The 21,350-nt window shown below is 35.1% G+C and overlaps 1 protein-coding gene across 1 annotated transcript in view; it reads right to left on the minus strand.

The window, feature by feature from the left end:
* Window positions 1-4,058, minus strand: part of LOC149410535 (uncharacterized) — a 429,087-nt gene extending 425,029 nt beyond the window's left edge. Inside the window, exon 1 of the mRNA XM_089648447.1 lies at window positions 3,223-4,058. The gene's annotated coding sequence lies outside the window, so the exon portion shown is untranslated. The remainder of the gene's footprint in view (window positions 1-3,222) is intronic.
* Between the last annotated feature and the right edge of the window lie 17,292 nt (window positions 4,059-21,350).

Raw genomic sequence — 21,350 nt, forward strand, 5'->3', positions numbered from 1 at the left:
CAGTATTTAATAAGAGCATCTGAAACTTTTCTAGGCGACCAAATTTTCAAACCAAAAACACATAGTTTTGCATTACGCCCTTGAGGTGTTTTTGCACAAAAACGGCTCTATAAAAGTCATCCAGGTATTATTATTATTTATTATTATTAGTGCATCGCCTTAAAGCATTATCTTGGCACTGGAATGCGATACGGAGCCGAATCAAAGTCGACATCTGGTAGTTTTTTTAACAATAACAATGTGGATTTCAACAATAACAATGTGGATTTTAACAATAACAATGTGGATTTCAACAATAACAATGTGGATTTCATGATACTACGTGATAGTCCGGTCGGTGGCTGAGTTGACATCGCGTTTGGGTCCCACCCAGTCGTAATGTGTTCAATTCCTCGGCTGGCTAAGTCCTCCATCACAACACAAGCAACATTTTCCGCTTACTGTGGTGGTAGTAGGAGATTTTCAAATATTGTCAGGTTATTCGTAACCCGGGAATGTTTGTCTTTCTTTTAAATGGTGAATATTAGAAAAGTAGGACATGCCCTAGGAAGACTGAATCTAATAATTATTTGTGGTAGACGTAAGCGATGAACGAAGAAAGAGGGATAAGGAGAATGTATGACTTGGAAGTAAACGGTTGGAGAGGTTGAGGACGCCCGAGGAAGACTTGCCACGATCTAGTGAAGCAAATACTTAATACAACACAATAATATTATGTCCGCCTAAAAAATGAACGCAGTTCTCAGGTACTCCAGAATTCACAAGCTCAAAGCTTTACCCAGCTTTACATCAGCTGGTAATTAAAAAATCAAAACCAAAATTTCCTCCGAAATCATAAGATTTTTTAGTAGGTAGGTACTTGAATATCTATTTACTTAATTATAAATCGTGTGTTTTATGTAAAAAATTTTCAAACATCAAATAACGAATTATACAATTTCTCCAAAGAAACGTCAACATATCAATGACAATTCAGTTTTGAAAAATTCCTTCAGGCGAGAGCGTATCATAATATCGAAAAAATGTTATCAAGAAAGTCTACAAAAATACATTAAAAATAATCTTAACTGAACCATTAAAACTGTCTATAACTTAAGGCGATGCCATACGTAGTAATGCAAAACCATGTGTTTTTGGTTTGAAAATTTGGTCGCCCAGAAATGTTTCAGATGCTTTAATTAAATACTGCGATTAGAATACATCTTGGCCTTTGAAATAATCGAGTATTTTTTAGATAAGTCATTTTATAAGCCCAGAAAAAAATAATGTAAAGGCCTATGAAAACTGCTTTGAAGTTCAAAATCTCCTACTTACGACCTATTTTCGGCTATGATTTTATTATATAATGTGGCAAATTAAGTTATTTAAAAAATAATCGAATTTTTTAAAAATATTTATGCCTGGATATCCACAAAATAAAATAAAAGGCACTTTTTGGCCATGTTTTTTTCTTGCATAAATCAAAACAGGCGGATGGTGTTAAGCGGGAATTTAAACCTTATCGCCATCTACGTAAGGGGTGTTATTGATAGCGGCTCAAATTAAAATATTAAACGACGTAGTGCATCGCCTTAAACCGGAAAGTACAAACCAAATTTACAGACAGACGAAATGCAAAACAGTCGAGTTAAAACAGGAAGACCACCGCGTAGACCACCTAGTCCTGAAAGCACCTATAATAATATAGTTGGTTGTGCGGGGATTGAACCAGCAACCTCCCGATTAAAAGTCAAATGCAGAGACCACTTGCTTTGGAGATTATCCATTGAATAGATCCGTAATATCCGAGGCTTCAGAATCTTATAAATTACGAAAAGAATTGCGTGATGATTGATGATGTTTCAAATGATCCCCTTTCTCTAACTGTAGGTAATGCGAAAAATGGTAATTGGAGTTTGGCGTTCGATCTAAACTATGATCTTTTTGGCATTGCTACATATCCCTGCCCTCTGTATATTCAACAAAAAATAGTTATTACCACTCATTACTTGTGGCAAAGTAAAAAGAAAACGGTGACCGGGTGGGTAGGTCATCAAAATAACAATTCAACACACATACAAAAGGTGATTAAACAAAAACTAGGTTGAATAGGTTACATAGGTAACTATTAAACCTAGTTTTTGTTTCATCACTTTTAATGACTCTATATCACTTTTTAAAGGTGTGTTGAATTTTCATGTTGATGAAATATCATGGAACCAAAAAAAACAACCCGTAAAAAACAAGTTTTTTTTTCACTATAATAGATTATTTTTCAAATGTCTTAAAAATGAAACAACAAAAATATTGACTGAGGATTTAACAGTAAATATATATAGTTTTTTTTAAACTATAATACATCTATTTAAAAACATTTTTTGATTTGACTGAGGATTGTACCTTCCTATCCACGATGTGGAGTCGACAACTAACCAACCAACCAACCTCGCCAAATGCCGATCGGGTAGGACCAATATTTATTACGCATATTAACTGCTGTAATGTCATCCGATTTCAAAGAAATGCGCAAAGTCCGTGTGTGTATACGTGATTGACACCAATGCATTGTAATCGATAACGAGATTATCTGCGGAGTTTCAGGTCGATCTGATGTCGGGAAGTGGATTAATCATTACAAAAGTAAAATTCTAATAGATGTATTTAAAAAGCGTCAATTTCTTCATAACTCTTCGTGGTAGATACTCTCAGTATCGCCCTGGTGAAAGATGAACATTCAGAATCGAAACATTGCTTGAAATTGGTTATTTGGTGACCAGATCGGAATAGTCGGATAAACCTTCATTTTCCTGCCTCCATAATTGGGTACGCCATAGTCCTGCTGGCTCTGGATGTTGGAAATCTTTTGCGATATATAAATACGATATGGTAACAATGTTAAAAATGAAATTATACTTCAACTACCCACACAAAGATACACACATAAACCTTAAATTGGATAGAAATTCGATTTAATTATAGATAAACATCGTAATATTAATTTGGTTGTCAGTACATATTCGAGTGTATTTATTTAAACAAGAGACCTACCTCTGAAACAATGATTAATGTCAAAATAATTAATGACAGTTGATTCTGACATTTGACACATCAAGTGACAGCTCAATCATTTATGTATTTCGAGACAATACAATGATTACACATCCATAGCAAGCAGATATTATAATTATCCTAATATTATATGTACAAGAACTCGTATTGTATAATAATGTAAATTCGGCTTACCTTAGAACGGCAGAAAACACTCATAGATGTCATAATATCCGTAACAATGCACTGGAAATCACTGGATTGGCTAGTTATTCGGTAAATTGTATTATGAAACACGGACAATTGAATAACACAGCTTTAGGAAGATAGCTATTGATTATTTACGGAGGATAATGACACAATAACAATAAAATCACGGGCCATTTAGAAATTTAGCCGTGCTCGTATTATTGACCGAGCTTATAATGGCGTTGTTCGCTGAGAAATGTGCATTTTTAAACATCAAATATCGATTTCACGCGAGATAAGTGCTCTAAATAGTCCCACAATACTTATTATGATCACCTCTGAGTGGATGCTGATGGTTCAAGAAGATTATAATGCAGAAAACAATAACGTTTTGCAAAATAGGCTAGGCTATCACTCCGCGCGTGTATTATGCATTTTTTATCAAGGAATATCGATTTCGTCGAGATATTAATGTTGTGGCACTTTGTTGTTGTCTGCTAAGTTAATATTCTCACAAAACTGTTCGAGGAATATGTAGAATAGATTAATAACGGTGTCGAGGTATTTTTTAAAGGAAAAATTAACTGCACAAACGGTGGAAAAGGTCGCGAAAAATACAACACAGGATTCGAACAGCACCAAGATGTTATGTTTTCGAAGAATTGTCACTGTAAAAATGCACAGATTTGTGTTTTTAACTCATTGTTGAGAAGCACAGACTCCTTTTAATCGATTGGAAGCATTACCGCGTCTGTTTTCGCGGTGCAAAACCAATTTTCCTGACATTTCTTGTGGTAAAATGACTCGCGACACAACGCGGTAAACTCTCTCCTGACACTAGCTTGATGAACATATCAGCAGAAACTGAAAATGGCGGCCGTATCGTCTCACTTCAAGCCGGCTGCTTTCTATTCCTCACTCTGTTTAACTCACGTTGATTGCATTTGTCAGAAAGAACTAACGCTAAACATATTTGTCCAATTAAACGCCGCGGAGTATGGATACACATGGCCGTATACGACAAACTGTATTGCTGTGACTCTCTCTATTGAGCTTAGAGTGAGAGAAACAAAACATAAGCGCTGATAACATTATTGCGTGACCGTCGCCTTTAGAATTCACAGGAGTGAAGTTATCTCTCTCCCTCATAGGCGTGTTGATAAACAGAGAAAGACACATAAAATGCGTTCATAAAATATCAATAGTTTGTAACATGCAGCAGACGACATACGTCTTTGAATTTTTTGTTATGGCTACACTCACAACGAAGTAAGTACCGGGTAAAATAATGTTTGGTCTAAAGAAATAACAACGATAATAATATTATGAAATTTAGTTAGTAAATAATAAGATATATAGATTGGATAAGAATGATATCACCAAGGTATCATCTACATTAACCAAAATTCCCTTTTTATGGGTTTGTAACAATTTTTGTCGTTTTTGTCTTCGACTTATTCACTAATGTATAATAATAATTCCAAATAATTTTGTTATTAGTACTACAGCGGTTAGTTATTTATTTTTGTAAAGAAAGAATGTTTTCAATATTTCCTTCGTACACTGTGTCCGGAACTTAGCCCAAGCTAAGCTTAAAGAACACGAAACAATGTTTTTTCCATCTTACCAATTATGATTTTTTTAAAACTCTTTTACATTTATTTCGGCAACCAATGAGTTAAATATCATTTTGGAGCCGTGTTTTCGCTTCCACGTATTTTAAAAGACATCATTATAATAATAATAACTTATTTATATTATTTAATATAAAACAGCGATGGATTTTTAAAATTTGACCTAGAAATTGCCAACTTCGGGTTCGATTTATTCTATGATACACAAGATCAAAACAAACAAAAAAGGTTATGGGTACTACAAAATCGACTTCAAATGTGAATTAGATTCACCAGTTTCCCGCTTGTACTACGAGTTTCCGGACACCATGTATAGGTAATACACGAGTGCAGGAAAAATATGGTTTTCCATGGATCGAATATCCTTTAGTTTGATTTTGCGAAAGTTGTTTACTAGTACAATAATATTCGAGTATTTGAACAGCCTCCGTGGTCGCGTTGTTACGATCCTTGGATCCCGGCGTGCGCAAGTAAAGTTTATTTGAATAAATTGTGTTTAAAAAAAAATACTTAATATAGTATCGTATATTTGCGGCACGTTCCAGAGTGGTAGATACTCTCAGTATTGCCCTGGTGAAAGAACACCATTCAGAATCGAAACATTGCTTGAAATGGATTTAGCAATGTTTGGTGACCAGATCTGAATTGCCAGGTACTTCCTCTTCCCATCTAATTTCCTATATCACTACTTTCAGCATAACAACAATCCCCGATTGCCGTACTTACTGGCTCCAGACGGTTGGGAGCAGTTGGGTCTCTTGTACATAAAAAAACATCCACAAATTACGCTTTTATTTTTCTTTGTTCGAACAATCATTAGGACATTGCTAAAACAGATCTGCGAAAAATTACGGGATATTATAATCTTAGGATTTGTGATTCTACTTTCAGATCTATAAACTACATCCTCTAATTTATCTAAGCATCTCTCAAACATTTAAACAAAAGAAATACAAATATCCAGTAAAGCGTTATTAATAAAATAACTTTGGGACCTACTTTATCGCGTGATATGATATATTCATATCAGTTCAAATTTTTAGAATACAAAATTAATTGAACTTGAACCACTCATTTACCGACTACCGAAATTAGTATGACTTATTTTTTTTTTTAAATTTATACATTCACTGATTGATATAATTTCCTACAGGACCTATGTCATATTTGGGGAGGCTGGGTGGAGTCATTTTATAGGAGGGAGGGAGCACAAATCATTCCATAGCCGAGCTGTCGAGCACAAAAATTAATCGTAGAAAACACAATTTCGAAAAAGAGGTGTTCCCATAACTTATCAAAATGACAATTCAACACACCTTTAAAAGTTAAAAGGTGATATAAAGTCATGAAAAGTGATGAAACAAACACCAGATTAAATAGGTTACGTAGGTTAGGTTTACATGTTAGTTTTTTATCGCTTTTATTGACTGTTGTCACTTTTTAAAGGTTTGTTTAATTGTTATTGAGTTGAGTTATCATGTAACCCATTTTAATGGATTTTATGTGAAATTAAATTTTCTATTTTACGTTAATAAATTATAGAATTACTGCTAAATTTTTTGCTTATACATTAAAAAATATATAACTCTCTCTTTAATGGTTCAGACATATAATAAAATACTTTTATAATTGTAAGGAATTTTACAAAAAAGATTTATATTAATGTAACTAGCTAACGTTTAAAATGAGGTTAAAATAACATTTGTAAATACATTTGTATATTAAAATAAGTGTGTTTTTATATATTTTATAGTTGTCAGTTTTTTAGTAATAACAAAGGTAAAATTGGCCATTTAATATTTTTAATATTATTTTTAATTTAAAATTTTAATATTTCTAAAAATACATGTTTATTACTAAGTAAAAAATATGAGAGTGTATTTTATCACCTTTCAAACGTGTTTTTATTTGTCGGATATGTTCAGAAATATAACATTTATTTGGATTTTATTGCAAAGCGGAAATATTCCGACCGTCAGACAAAATATGGATGAGTTAAATTTATTGTATTTATATTTTCACTAGCTGTACCCCGCCATGCGTTGCTGTGGCTCAAGATCTGTGCAGATAGAGAAATTTTTTTTTCGCGCATTTTGATTTTTTGTCCAACAGATAGCAATGTTGAAAAAAAAAGTTTATACCTGTCACAGGTGATATCTATATAATATAGGTATTTAAAAACACATGCGTATTTGAATTCAATGTTGTGTCAACATTTAAAAGTAATTAGTGAAGAACTTTCGGAGACTTAAGATTTTGAACAAACAAATATTATTTTTATTTATATGTATATATGGTGTAATAAAGGTTTAACGTTATCAACAAAATTTTATTTTCTAGGATAATAGGGTATTTGATTGTACAGCAGTAATTTTTTCCCTTTTATCTACATATTAATTTTCTGAAATCTAGCTTGCTTAACTTTTACGTATAATTTGAAAGCGTTACGTACAACAGAGCCGGGACGTGGTGTTTAAATACTGTTGATATTTTATTCAATTATTTATTTTCTCCCGTTAAAGACTTTTACAAGTACAGACGCATTTGTATAATATGGGTATTTATAAAGATAAAGTGCAGTAGATAAGTGTGACTGACATTGACATATTCAAAATAAAATTGAATATAATATATGAAGAATATAAATATATATATATATATATATATATATATATATATAAAATTAGCTATAATTTGTCACTTTCAATTACCAACTTTCCTTTCATGTTTTCCAAAAACGCTACTGTAATTTTTCAAATTTATTTATTGATATTTCATAGATCTCATGATTCCGAAAAATAGGAAAAATTTGATGATGTTTTCCGTCCAAGTTTTTGCTCCGCAATTCGAAATAAATTGACAAGCAGAGCTCTTTTCCTGGATGTGCACGAAGTATTCACTTCCAACAAATCTATTAAATTATAAAAGCCGGATTACATGAGTTACTGGCTTTGTTATGCTACGTGTAAACAGGACAAAATTTCCGCGTGGAAAATTGGTCATTGGTCATGTTGTCTCAATCACTAGAATCACTGAAGTTAGCCGAGTACTAAATCATGTTAGCCGAGCAGGTTTCGGCATAGTACCTACCTATTCCAGAGTGGTAGATACTCTCAAGATCGCCACATCTTTGCGATGCTTGAAATGGTTTTAGCCGTGCTTACTTACCCAATCTGATACGCCAGATACTTAGCAACCTTCCTATTCACATCTAGAAGATAAACATCGCTTGTGAGATATCGCGCCCGAGTGCAGTGCTTCAGTTATCCAACATCGCATCCGACTCTGCTACAAGACTTCAAGATTTCAAGGTAAAATTTAAGCATAGATCTACTTATAAATAGGAAAACAGGTACGCTTTAGGTATGTTTTGATTGTAGCAAAGAGTCTCACGTGGGGGTAGGATCAGTGAAACAATACATGCAATCAAAGAGGTCGGTGAGGAGGGTGGGGTGTTATAATATATATATAATATTCTACCCTCTTAGTACCTGCCTGGTAGGAATTAGCGACACAAAGGTTAATCTAGCCTGACTCAAGCAGAGATTTAGAGATGAGATGTTTTAATCCCGACTCTTGCTACTTTACGAGTAATATCTGATATGACGGCAAGACGATTAGACTAAAAATCATAAATTGGTAATAGTAATAAATTAATTACGAAGTGCTTCGTTGAAATTGAAGACTTGGCTATAAAATAAACAGAAATGATTCTGTGAACTCAAAAAACATTGTATTGTTTAAAAGAGATGTAGGTACCTGCGAACAGGTAAGTATTATTAGAAAACTGGACAGATGTCCACTCAAAAGTTCTAAGGCTGGAAATAGTGCCGTACCTACAGTCGGTAGACCGACGATGTTGCGCTGACGAGCTGGACCGACTGTCCTCGCACGTAGCGCGTATCGAACCGTGTGGCACTACAGTTCCTCATTACCGTGAGCGATCGACGTACGCGTGACGTATAGAACGGTAAAGGTGGTGAGTGGTGAGACATTAAACTGTTTCTTCTCAAAAATTAAAGAATTGTGACATAATAAAGTACCTCGTTACCTAAATGCTATGGATATATATTTTTTTTATTTTTTTTTTAAAAGATAGATAAACATTCCCAGGTTACGAATAACCGGACAATATTTGAAAATCACCTACTATTTTTTTCTGCCTTTATATTTTAGCGTTAATACTATGTTAAAGATTAGCTGCTTTTTTTAGGGAACTTATGTCCTTATATGATTATTCTGGAATACAGAGATATTTTTTCATTTTGATGGAATTCCATCAACAATGTGATCATCACTGAGGAACCGGAGTGAACCGACTGAATTGGTGTCACGACGATATTAAACTGGCGTGAACTCTAAAATATTGTGATCATCACTGAGGAACCGGAGTGAACCGACTGAATTGGTGTCACGACGATATTAAACTGGCGTGAACTCTAAAGTAATGTGATCATCACTGAGGAACCGGAACGAACCTACTGAATTGGTGTCACGACGATATTAAACTGGCGTGAACTCTAAAATAATGTGATCATCACTGAGGAACCGGAGCGAACCTACTGAATTGGTTTCAGGACGATATTAAACTAGCGTGAACTCTAAAGTAATGTGATCATCACTGAGGAACCGGAACGAACCTACTGAATTGGTGTCACGACGATATTAAACTGGCGTGAACTCTCAAATAATGTGATCATCACTAAGGAGCCGGAGTGAACCGACTAAATTGGTGTCACGACGATATTAATCTGGCGTGAACTCTAAAATAATGTGATTATCACTGAGGAGCCGGAGCGAACCTACTGAATTGGTGTCAGGACGATATTAATCTGGCGTGAACCAATAATTTGAAGAGATTTTTGATAAATTGGCAATAGGTACTAATTTTTCTCCGAGCACAAACAAAAATATTCTAAAATTTAAACTTACTCGTATTAAGAAAACAGATTTTTTAATAGAATCAACCATTAAGTGTGATTAAAGTGAGTTTAATTCTCTTGACGTGTAATTTCGTCAATGTATAATTCCGCGGTGTGGGTAACATTGGTAGATACGTGTAATTTAGGCCAGTTTAATTTCGTCCTGACTACTAAATGTTGTTAGAAATATAACTTTTTTGAAAATCCGCTAAAAACTGAAGAGGACTAGACCCATCTGGCCTGATGATGGACGCTGTAACGCTATCTGAAATATTGGCTAAAGAAGGAGAAAGCAAAACACGGCGTAGTAACCCAAAATTAAATCAATATAGGACTGGTTGATAGGATGATTTTCAGAGCATTTCAAATATTCCAGTACCAGTGCATGATAAAATAATATTCCTATTTTTGATAGTGACAATTATAGAGTTTAGCAATTGGTATGTTGATTAAATCTATTAAAAATTTGCTTTTTAGAAATTCGGATTTGGTGTAGCGGTATTTTCAAACCCTTTAAAAATATTTTTTCGCGGGATCATAAAATCATGATTTTCTCGATAAAATAATATTTTTTTACAAAGGTAATTGGTAACCGGGTTAAAACAGGATTGCAGGCCGTTTCCTGATAAACTTTTAGTAAATTTCTACACACGTGTTCATGCAACAGGAGTTGCCTTGATAACATATAATCAAGAATTGCGAAACTATTAGGATTTTCATGGAAAAGTGATAAAATTCGTGTTTTACTAAAAGTTTATCATGAAACCTATTGATTCAGTCGTTAAGGGACTGCAATCCCGTTTTTAAGAGGAAACTACAAGCCAAAACTGTGTATATTATTGGTATACCTTATATCGTAGGTAATGGGCATTAAAATCGCCTGACAAACGTAGTCTAGCAACGTTCGATTTTAAGCAAAAAACTGGTTTTTATTTATTTTGTAAATAAGTTTATAAGAAAGCAAAAAAGTTAATCAAGTGAAACTGTCACAGATAATTTTAGCTATAATACTGTATCTTTTAAACGTTGTTTCCTTTATGCGTTCAACATTTCTATTGAACAAATATTTTTTTTAGTAGTTTGCATTTAAATTTTTTATTGAGAATTTTTTTATTTTTATTTGTATTATACTCAAGAGAAGTGATAGGAAAACCTTCAATTTATCTTAAACATTTTTTTTTCTTAATGTGCACCAATTCGTTATAAAGATTAATCAAAATAGTGATTTGGCATTAAGCTTCGCCTTAACAGGATTACCAAAATTTGAAGAGATTCTAATAAATTAGCAATTCTCTTTTTTTCTCCTTATGGAGGTGACCTTGAGGTGATATAATTACAAAATAAAAGTTTACCAATCATTTTTATAATTTAAAAAAGACAGTTTCTTTGTTGAATCTTTTCACATAAAATGTTCAGCGCGAGGCGCGTCAATCTCAAGCAGTACTCAGCACGAATCATAAACGAATCAATCTTACAGTCGCCCGTTCCTTCTTGACAATCCTGAAGATGTGAATAATTATTATTATGATCATCCCTTGCCGGAGCGGACTACCCTCGGCCTCGGGCAGACAGGGTAGGTACTGTAGGTGTACTGGAGTACCTGCTCACTGCTTGGGTAGGAGGTACCACCGCGCCTAGGGTATGTATCGTCTCAGTGGGTATGGTACGCAGTAGTTAGTAGTAGCCTTGTACAATTTATGATAAGAACAGGGTTGTACATCATCGTACCTGTCGTAATTAAACATCTTTGTACCCTCTCCTATCGGAGGTTGGCTAGCATAAGTTGCAGCTTGAAACAACTCAACGGAAGTACATTAAGACCCCGTGAAGATGAGCAGCATTCCCGACTCATTATTTTTTCATTTGTCATCTTATATTTCTCATCTTTGGGAATGCTGTGTGGAGGGTCTTTTTTAGGAAAGGAAGTTGTTGAAGTTCCGGGAAAGAAAAAGGTAGGAATTTAAGGGTCAGTGTGTCCAGTATTGACAGACGTATGAATTTATCTCTCCCACTGAAGACCTGCTGGAGAGGTAAAAAAATCTCCCTCAATCAGTCTCTTCTGATCTGGCCCACTACGCAGTTGGTCGGCAGACACATCAGCCGCCAAGCCTGGACAAACCCCACCCCGTGAACGGGGGCACTTCTGCTAAGCCACCAAATCACTTGGGGTGACCAATAGTTTATTAACGTCTAGTTATTTGATAGACTCGTTGTCGATGACTATGCATTCTATCAAATTTAGTGGAAATCAGGTATATGCATACGGAGATATAAGCATTTCTCTGTAATTGGATGATATTACAGCAGTTAAGATACGAAATAAATGTCGGTCCAACCTGACCGGCATTTTTACTGAGATTGCTAGCTCGGTTGTCTCCTGTCCCTGGGAAGGAAGGTACAATCCTCAGTCAACCCAAACAAAAAAAATTTAAAATACATTTTTATTAACCACCATCCTAATATTAGGTATACTTTTTAAATGAGATTGGGAATATAAAGTATAATATGATTCTATCTGAATATATTTGATGAATTATTAGGTTTTATCTTAATCGGACAATTGAATCACAACAAGAGCGATGTTAAAACGGTTGTTTTCAGCACAACAAAAGTTAGATGTTAATTATTTCGCTGACATTTTTGGCAAGATCGATCCGGTCCATCCCTTCTCTCCCCGTATTGCTAATCCCGTGCCGTCAAAAGCCATATCAGTACCAGGTGTTTAGCCCCGAGCTCCTCCAAGAGATATTAATAATCAGTATATATCCACATGAGGGGAGAGAGGCGCAACAGGATGCCGAAGGTAATTTGTAACTTGGCCTCGTTGCTTGTTGGTCGCAAGACTTTATATGTATATTTTTAAAGAAACCCTTTGTAAACTAGATTAAGACGGGCTCATTTTCTAAGTATTCTAGAATTACGTTTGTATGAATAAATTACTTCAACGAATCGTTGGATTTCTTTGAAAAGACGCTTGTTTTATTCTAGATTTTAGGGGGTGGTAGAAAGGCTTGTGGCGTAAGTCAAGTCGGATAAGGCAACAACTCAAGAATAATAAACGATTGAAATAATCTCGCACTCTCGAAACTACACCAACATTCTTTAAATATATGAAATGTCCCGAAGGAAGTAAAAATGATTTCTTTTATATTTATTTTACTTTAAATCCACACAGGAAAACATTTTCCTTCAGAGCCTACGTCTTTGAGGATGCCGTTTGGAGGGTCTTTTTATGCAAAGTAAGGAGAGTAAACCCACCCTACAAAGTTACTCTATTTTGTATGATAAGTATGGATTTGAAATTATCGCGTTATTTTTCTTCGAAAAACATAGTAATTTTTGGCGAAATTCATGTTTTTTTCATGGACTTTTAGGAAAACCAGTGTTATTTTTCATCAAAAGCGGTGGAATTTTGAAACAAAAATGTTAGAATATTTTATATTATAAAGTAATATCAAATATACAAAACTAAACTGCCTCAGTAACACTCTTTTGTAATTTTTGGGCAATGAGGAATACATATGGTAGTTAGTTAGAAGTTAAAAATTCAGATATATCAATTAGTTTAGGCAACTGATTTATTGTCAGGAAAGAAATGATGGAAAATTTACTATATAACTAAAAAAAATATCATTAAGCTGCGTTTCCACAGCATTACTTCAGAAAAGGGGGCGTTCCCCTCCACACTCTTGTTAGAAAACGCAATGCTTTTGTTTTCAGTGATCGATGGAAACGGGGAAGGTACGGGAGGGGATTATATCATTTTTTGACAGCCACAGCGCCGTTCATAGCGCTGTACTGTCTGTCACGGTGTATAAATCGTACGTGTTTTTGAAGTTATGTGCACTGAGCGAGCTTAGTAATTATGAGTTTAATAAATTGTAAATAAATAATGTCGTAATGAATTATTGTTTCTATCATGAACTCAACTTCAAATAAAAAAGTCTATTTTGAGGGCTCAACAAACCTCCGAAGCAATTTTTGACAGCTGCCGTTTGGAGATTCTCAAGAGGTACATCAGGCTTTTACAGGGTTTTCCAATAAGAGGTGTTATTTTGAATAGCCCGCTATTTCAGTAGATGTTACTTTTGAAGCTGTCATTTTTTAACATTTGACAAGTAGAAACTACGCCATTGATTAAAATGGAACGATACACGCTTCAACAACGCATTGAAATTATTTAAATTCACTTGAGTGAATCAAATGCAAATCATCTTGAGTGATGAGGCCCATTTCCACCTCGGTGGCTTCGTCAACAAGCAAAATTGTCGCATCTGGGGCTCAGAAAACCTAAGAGTTATTGTTGAAAAGCTTTCTTATCCTCAACGTATGAATGTTTGGTGCGGTTTATGGTCCGGCGGAGTCATTGGACCTTACTTTTTCTAAAATGAGGCTGGAGCAACAGTTACGAAGAATGGATTGCGCTATCGAGAGATGGTTAATGATTTTTTATGGCCGGAATTGGATGGTATTGATCTGGACAACGTTTACTTTCAACAAGACGGCGCTATGTTCCACACAAGCAACGAAACCGTTGATCTTTTACTATTGAATATCAAAATAACACCTCTTATTGGAAACCCTGTATATGGATGTTTATGTCAGTACTGTGTCTATCACAAGCGACTATGAGACTGTAATTTACGCCAGACATGTGTAAAGTCTTGAAGACTTGAGTGAACTACTTCGACCGATTGGTCATAGGAGACTGGCGTCACCGACGAGTTTAAAAATGTCGGCGACGTGTACCTGTGTTTGAACCACTACGTAGATGTACGGCGGTATTCTTCAAATCATCGAGGGTCGGATACTTTCGTGTCCATGTATTTTGAAAGCAGTGGCTTACTCAAACATTTTTCCTAAATCTCTTCAATCGACCTTTAGTGCTGCCTCGTCTTCTTTAATCACCGAATTGGCTGTTAAAATATGCATAATGCATAACGTTTCATCCCTTGATACTTGTCTTTGGACTTAATATTTATCTTAGGGGATTGGGAGACAGTGGGTCGTAGCCCCCTTGTCCCGGGGCGATTCGTATTATTTCTGTGTCGTAAACATACGATATGTGTTTTTTTAATATAATTTTTATCTAAATTAGGGCTGCCATAACATGTCAACATAGATGAACATTGATAAAAACACGAAAAAGGCTACAACGATATCACTGCGTCTTATGGCGCGTATTCACAGAGGAAAGGAACGAACCGTTTCATTACTTAAGCGAGGTAAGTCGACGCGAGCGCGATTGGGACGCGGTTTTGAAGCGATATTAAGATTATTGAGGCGGGTTTGGGTACCGCCGCCCCGGGAACCGTTTATTGTATAACCAACACCTCTGCCATGGGTAACCCTAAGTAGTTCATCGGGTGAGGTGTGTTTAGGATGCGCTAGCAGCAGTTGCATTAGTTGCAGTGCTTTTCGGTAAAATTAATCAAACGTATCGAAATTCATTATTTTAATGTGAACACCACACAAGAGTCCCCAGTAATACCAACAGTCTGAAACCAGTGGGATTATGTCATCCCCAATTAGGGTATGTTATGATTATGAAGGAAGTGGGAAGGAAAGGAGATGGTGAAAGAAAGGTTGTAAGTACCTGTAGAAAGGAGTGTCACGAAAATGTATGATGCGAAAGTGGATAGAATTGGCACGAATAAGGCGAAGCTTAATGCTAAATCACTATTTTGATTAATCTTTAAAACGAATTGGTGTACATTATTAATACCAAAAAATATGCTAAATAATTATAGATAAATTGAAGTTTTCCTATCGTTTCGCTTGAGTAGAATATAAATAAACAAAATAAGTTACTCAATAAAAAATATAAATGTAATCTACTAAAAAAAATTTTTTTCAATAGAAATGTATGAACGCGCAAAGAAAGCAACTTTAAAAAAATTCAGTATTATAGCTAAGATTATCTGTGAGAGTTTCACTTGATTAACTTTTTTGCTTTCTTATAAAATTATTTACAAAATAAATAAAAACCAGTTTTGTGCTTGAAATCGAACGTTTAGGGAATCCGTTTGTCAAGCGATTTTAATGTCTATTACCTACAAAATAAGGTATCCCAACAATATACACATTTTTGGCTTGTAGCTTCCTCTTAAGTATCAAGTACGTGTGTTGCGATGTATGAGTGTCCTGTCCACCGATCCTTCCTCTCTGCCTACCCCAGTAGTGCCATGGTGTGACCGTATTTAGCAGGTTGATGATAATTACGGCGTCTCAGTAATGCACGGTCCAGAGCGACCTGTTCCAAATGTCTTCTTTACTTTGTGGAAGACACTACTTGTCCACGATAGAAATAAAAATAAACACACATACAAAATACAGGGTGTCCGGAAACTCGTAGTACAAGCGGGAAACTGGTGAATCTACATCACATTTGGAGTCGATTTTGTAGTATATTTTTTTTATTTGAGCTTTCGTTATCGAGTAAATCGAGTTTGAAGTTGATTTTTTTTTTTTTTTTAATCAAATTCTTATAAATTATTACTGAAGATCAAAGTACCCAATTAATTAAAACTATTTGAAAGTAAAACAAATGAAGAAACTCGGATTTGAAGCATTATTTTGAAATCACCCTTCATTTAACCCTGTGTAATCATAAAATATTTCTGCTCTGCAGGGTTAAAACATCTGTTATTCAACCCTAAACACCAGAAAAAACTTTAACCCTAAAATAGCCGAAAAATATTTTTTTTTGTTTGTGTTTTTTTTTTTTTTTTGAAAATGCTCAAATCAAAAAACTTTATGTTTTTTTGGGTTCCCCATGTGGTGTAGATTCTCCAGTTTCCCGCTTGTACTACGAGTTTCCGGACACCGTGTATAAGTGAGATTGAGTAAAAAAAAAGGCGCGCTCAACATATTGTGTCACACGAGAGCGGGTCTGTTTGCCAGTCTCTGTGTTTCCTCCCTCCTTCAACAAGATTCACTTCTTCCTTTTTCAAAAAGACCCTCCACATATAATTCCCAAAGATGTCATAGGCTCTGAGAGAAATTATTTTTCTCAGGGTCTCCTGTGTGGAGTTAATGTAAAATAAGATAAACGAATTTAATTTGTTAGGTAGGTACCTACCCACTGTTTTCATAAATTATTTATCAAAGCAAAAAAAAAAACAGAAGCAAAGTAGGTGCCCCGTACAACCTTGATTATGGCGCAAGTAGATACCGTCTTCTCTCTACTGACTGCCTACTGTTAACTGTATACCCAGGGCCGCCGTATCCTTACGTATAGTCTGTAAGGTGCACACGGGCGGATGACAAAAAGGGAGGGTTTATTAAAATCGCCTTTCTACAACGAATTATATCTTACCACTTGAAAAAACGTATAAAAACAACGTCGAAAATGCACTGGGATGAACTTATCATTTGTAGCCATACAAATAAATGATTTAACGTTTAAATATAAGCTTACCCCTTATATTCTACAACGGTAGTAAATGTGTGCTCAGAGCTACTGAGCAACGTTACGGCTACCTAAAAGGGCGAAAATAAGCATACCAGATAATTCGATAATTCAAGGAGAGCGAAAACAGTAAAGAGGTCTTTTAAATAAGTGTAAGGCAGCGTTGCAAAATTTTAATTTTACGAAATCAATTTTTAAAATCGGAATTTTGTAAAAAATGCATCGTTCAATGATTCAAAACGTTTATTTCTATGATGTCAATCATTGAAATAAACTTCCCCCTTCGCCAAAGCCAGCACGTCGCACATTCGCATACACTGCGTTTTTTGTCTTAGTATAAGCATCTTCTGTTTTTTTTTTTAGTTTAATTTAATTTAATTATTCATCTGAAGATATTGTTTATTTAGAGATATTGTTGTACATTGTCCTCCACGCTAGAAGGACACCTAGCCACCAGTAGCGGTCGGTGACTTTTTGTAGAAGGGATGCTGGACATCAAATGTTTATACTCGTACTTACTACGTACTTGATATCAAATATGCACATCTAGACGCTAGCCCACGAACAACATACAAGTAGGTACCGTTTAAAATTATCTCCATAAATCCATAACTCAATATTTCCTGTATCCAGAAAATGTATTTTTTCCGCAAATGGCCGAGTCACAAAACTTTTTCGCATTAATGATTCAATTATACAACCACACAATTCACTATTATCATTTAGAATACGTTGGCGAAGTATCCATTTTATTTTGGGTATTCCTTTTTATTTATTTAAATTATGATTAAAAAGTAAATCGCAGGTTAATAATATTCAATAAGAATTCGACTTCAGTATTCAAGCTTAAAGCAAACTGTCAAAGCAGCGCGCGCATACAATCCGATGGATTAGTAATAGAGTATACGATTCTGTGCATTATACATATGAGCATTAAAGACGAACGTTCTAGCATTCTTGGATACGGTTTACAGATCGCTTCCACAACGCGTTTCACAGTATTTGAGAATGTATGTGTATTTAGACTCGCCCGCGCTGTTTGTAACCTGTCGTTCGTTGTGCGTACACAGAAACTGGACGATTATATGCACGATGTCTTATAATAATAATATTTATGATTTTTTACAGCGCAGTTTTTGTAAAAAAAATCACATTAAGGTCGCTGTAGAAATATTAAAATATTTCAATTGCAGTATTGCTGTTTACGGCTAGAAGTCCAAATATTTTTACTGTAAAATGCAAGGGATGCGAGCATCCACAGCATGTATGGACGGACCGCGTCTGCTAGCCATTAACCTAGACACTAATCCGTGTAGTTTCGCTTTTGAAATACCGTGAATTTAGCTGTCAGCGAGGGACAATCAATTGTTGCTAACAGAGGGTAACACGTAACAATGTTTTATTTTGTTATTATTGTAATAAAATTTTAGTCGGCATTCTAATAATGATGGTCAGATTTTAAATTAACTGACAGAGGCTAGTATTTTTTTCATTAGAAATAATGTACGTTATTCTCGTACACGGGCGGCAGCACCCCTGCCGACGGCACTGTTACTAAATGCCTACTGCCTCGCTGGGTCCCGAGCACAGGCCCGCGGCAGTCCTCAAGGAAATTGCCTCTATATGAAAAATAAAGATGAATCGTCGGAATGGAAACAAGGAACAGGCTAGGAGCGGGAGAGAGGGCAAGCAGGGTAGGAGCGGGAGAGAGGGCAGGCAGGGGCAGTCGCCTGGAAGGAGATAAAGATTTATTCCACAGGGTACCTTTTTGCTTAAATTTTCATCAGTTTCTTTACAATTCAGATAAATACGAATTTGAGGGAGAAAGAGAAAACCTCAGATTTGGAATAGGATCAATCAAAGAATGGAAATGATGATGTTGCCTAGACTGAAGCCTCTATATAAGTCATCACATCATTCATCATTCTATCTTCCTGCCTACAGAACTAACCTACCAATGGTTCTCCCGGTAGGGAGGAGTATATTGCTCCTGAACCAAATCTCCTCCGAGATTGATATATTTGGCGTCAGTGAGGAGAGATTCAGAAGGGAAATTCTTCTGATTCTTGAAAGAGTCTCTCCACATTGACGAGATCTTTCACCACTGCCTGGGATTTTTTTTTTGGAAATTCCACATTTCTTGTAATTTCTTTTTTTAAGTCTAAATACTTGAAAACAATCTTTTGTAAAAAATTTATATAACCTAATTTCTTATATGTATTAAACCCTAATTTGTAATTGTGTAAGAAATTAATAAATAAATATTATTATTATCAGTCATGAGAACGAATTTATTTTGGTGTGAAATGATTTGATGGGCGATTTATTAGCAATGGTTTCATCCGGCATAAACGGGTTTCCGGAAAAAAGTTTTTTAAATATGGCTAAAACCTTGCAATAAATGTATACTAGGGGTGTTGAATGATTTGATGAGCTTTTTGTAGTCTTGTCATCTGGCATAAACGGGTTTCCGGAAACAGCTTTTATATCTTGAAAATTTCTGGAAATCTGCTTTATTTTTTTGCGAATACCGCATACGAGTTCCAACTATCTGGTGATAATGAAGTTGGCGTCCCCAAATGGGGTGCGTTGTGAGACGGAATGTAGTGGCTAGCTATTAGTATTAGTATACCTATAGTACCTGGCTATTCAGATCTGATGGCTAAAGCTATTTTAGGCTTTGTAAGCAACGTTTAGATTCCGAATGGTGGTTCTTCACCAGGCCAAATGACCACCGTTGAAGGATCATATATTTCCCTTCAAAGAGCTTGCGTACTGCCATTTCCATTCGGCTCTTATGACCAGTGGAAAAAAATGACATACCCAACTCGGTCAGTGACGAAGTTGGCATCGCGTTTGGGTCCCACCCAGGCGTAGTGTGTTCAATTCCTATGCTGGCTAAGTCCTCCATCACAACACAAGCAACATGTTCCGCTTACTGGGTTGGTAATAGAAGATTTTAAAATACTGTCAAGTTATTAGTAGGTAACCCGGGAATGTTTTTCTTTCTTTTTAAATAAATAAATTTAAAAAAACAATGTTTAGGGATATTCGTTAAAAAAAATTTCTTGAAATTTTTGGGAATAATATAATTATTTTAAAAATGAGTAAAGACTAGATAATAATAATAATTAATTTTAATGATGGTATAGTGATTTTAAACTGTATAGTATTAATGATATCCGTTTAGATAAAACCTTTTTGAATAATCCTCCAAAATTTGTTAGATTTGTTCCCATTGAAACCCCCACCCTGGCTCCATTCCTTCTTTCACTACATCTATAAGTCTACATTTATAATTTAGTTTTAATTAAGCCCTTATGAGGTGACCATTGCTCACGAAACATTTAAATTGAAACAATGAAAACAAAGTGATTATTATTTTTAATAGTAATTATTGAATTTATTGCAGAAAGTTTTGTAGGTTTTTTATTATTGTTGGAAACCCGTTGTTGCAGACATTAGATGACGCTACCTACTGGTAATGACTGTGAAATAGAGATACACAAATATATTAGATGACGCCACCTACTGGCAATGACTGTGAAATAGGAGATACACAAATATATTAGATGACGCCACCTACTGGCAATTACTGAAATAGGAGATACACAAATATATTAGATGACGCCACCTACTGGCAATGACTGTGAAATAGGAGATACACAAATATATTACATGACGCTAAATACTGGCAATGACTGTGAAATTGGAGATACACAAATATATTATTTGACGCCACCTACTGGCAATGACTGTGAAATAGGAGATACACAAATATATTAGATGACGCCACCTACTGGCAATGACTGTGAAATAGGAGATACACAAATATATTATTTGACGCCGCCTACTGTCAATGACTGTGAAATAGGAGATACACAAATATATTAGATGATGCCACCTACTGGCAATGACTGTGAAATAGGAGATACACAAATATATTATTTGACGCCACCTACTGGCAATGACTGTGAAATAGGAGATACACAAATATATTAGATGACGCCACCTGCTGGCAATGACTGAAATAGGAGATACACAAATATATTAGATGACGCCACCTACTGGCAATTACTGTGAAATAGGAGATACACAAATATATTATTTGACGCCACCTACTGGAAATGACTGTGAAATAGGAGATACACAAATATATTAGATGAC

Source organism: Hesperophylax consimilis, chromosome 27 (genome assembly GCF_061612785.1).
Source record: "Hesperophylax consimilis isolate HC1 chromosome 27, BYU_Hcon_1.0, whole genome shotgun sequence".
NCBI classification, from domain to species: domain Eukaryota; kingdom Metazoa; phylum Arthropoda; class Insecta; order Trichoptera; family Limnephilidae; genus Hesperophylax; species Hesperophylax consimilis.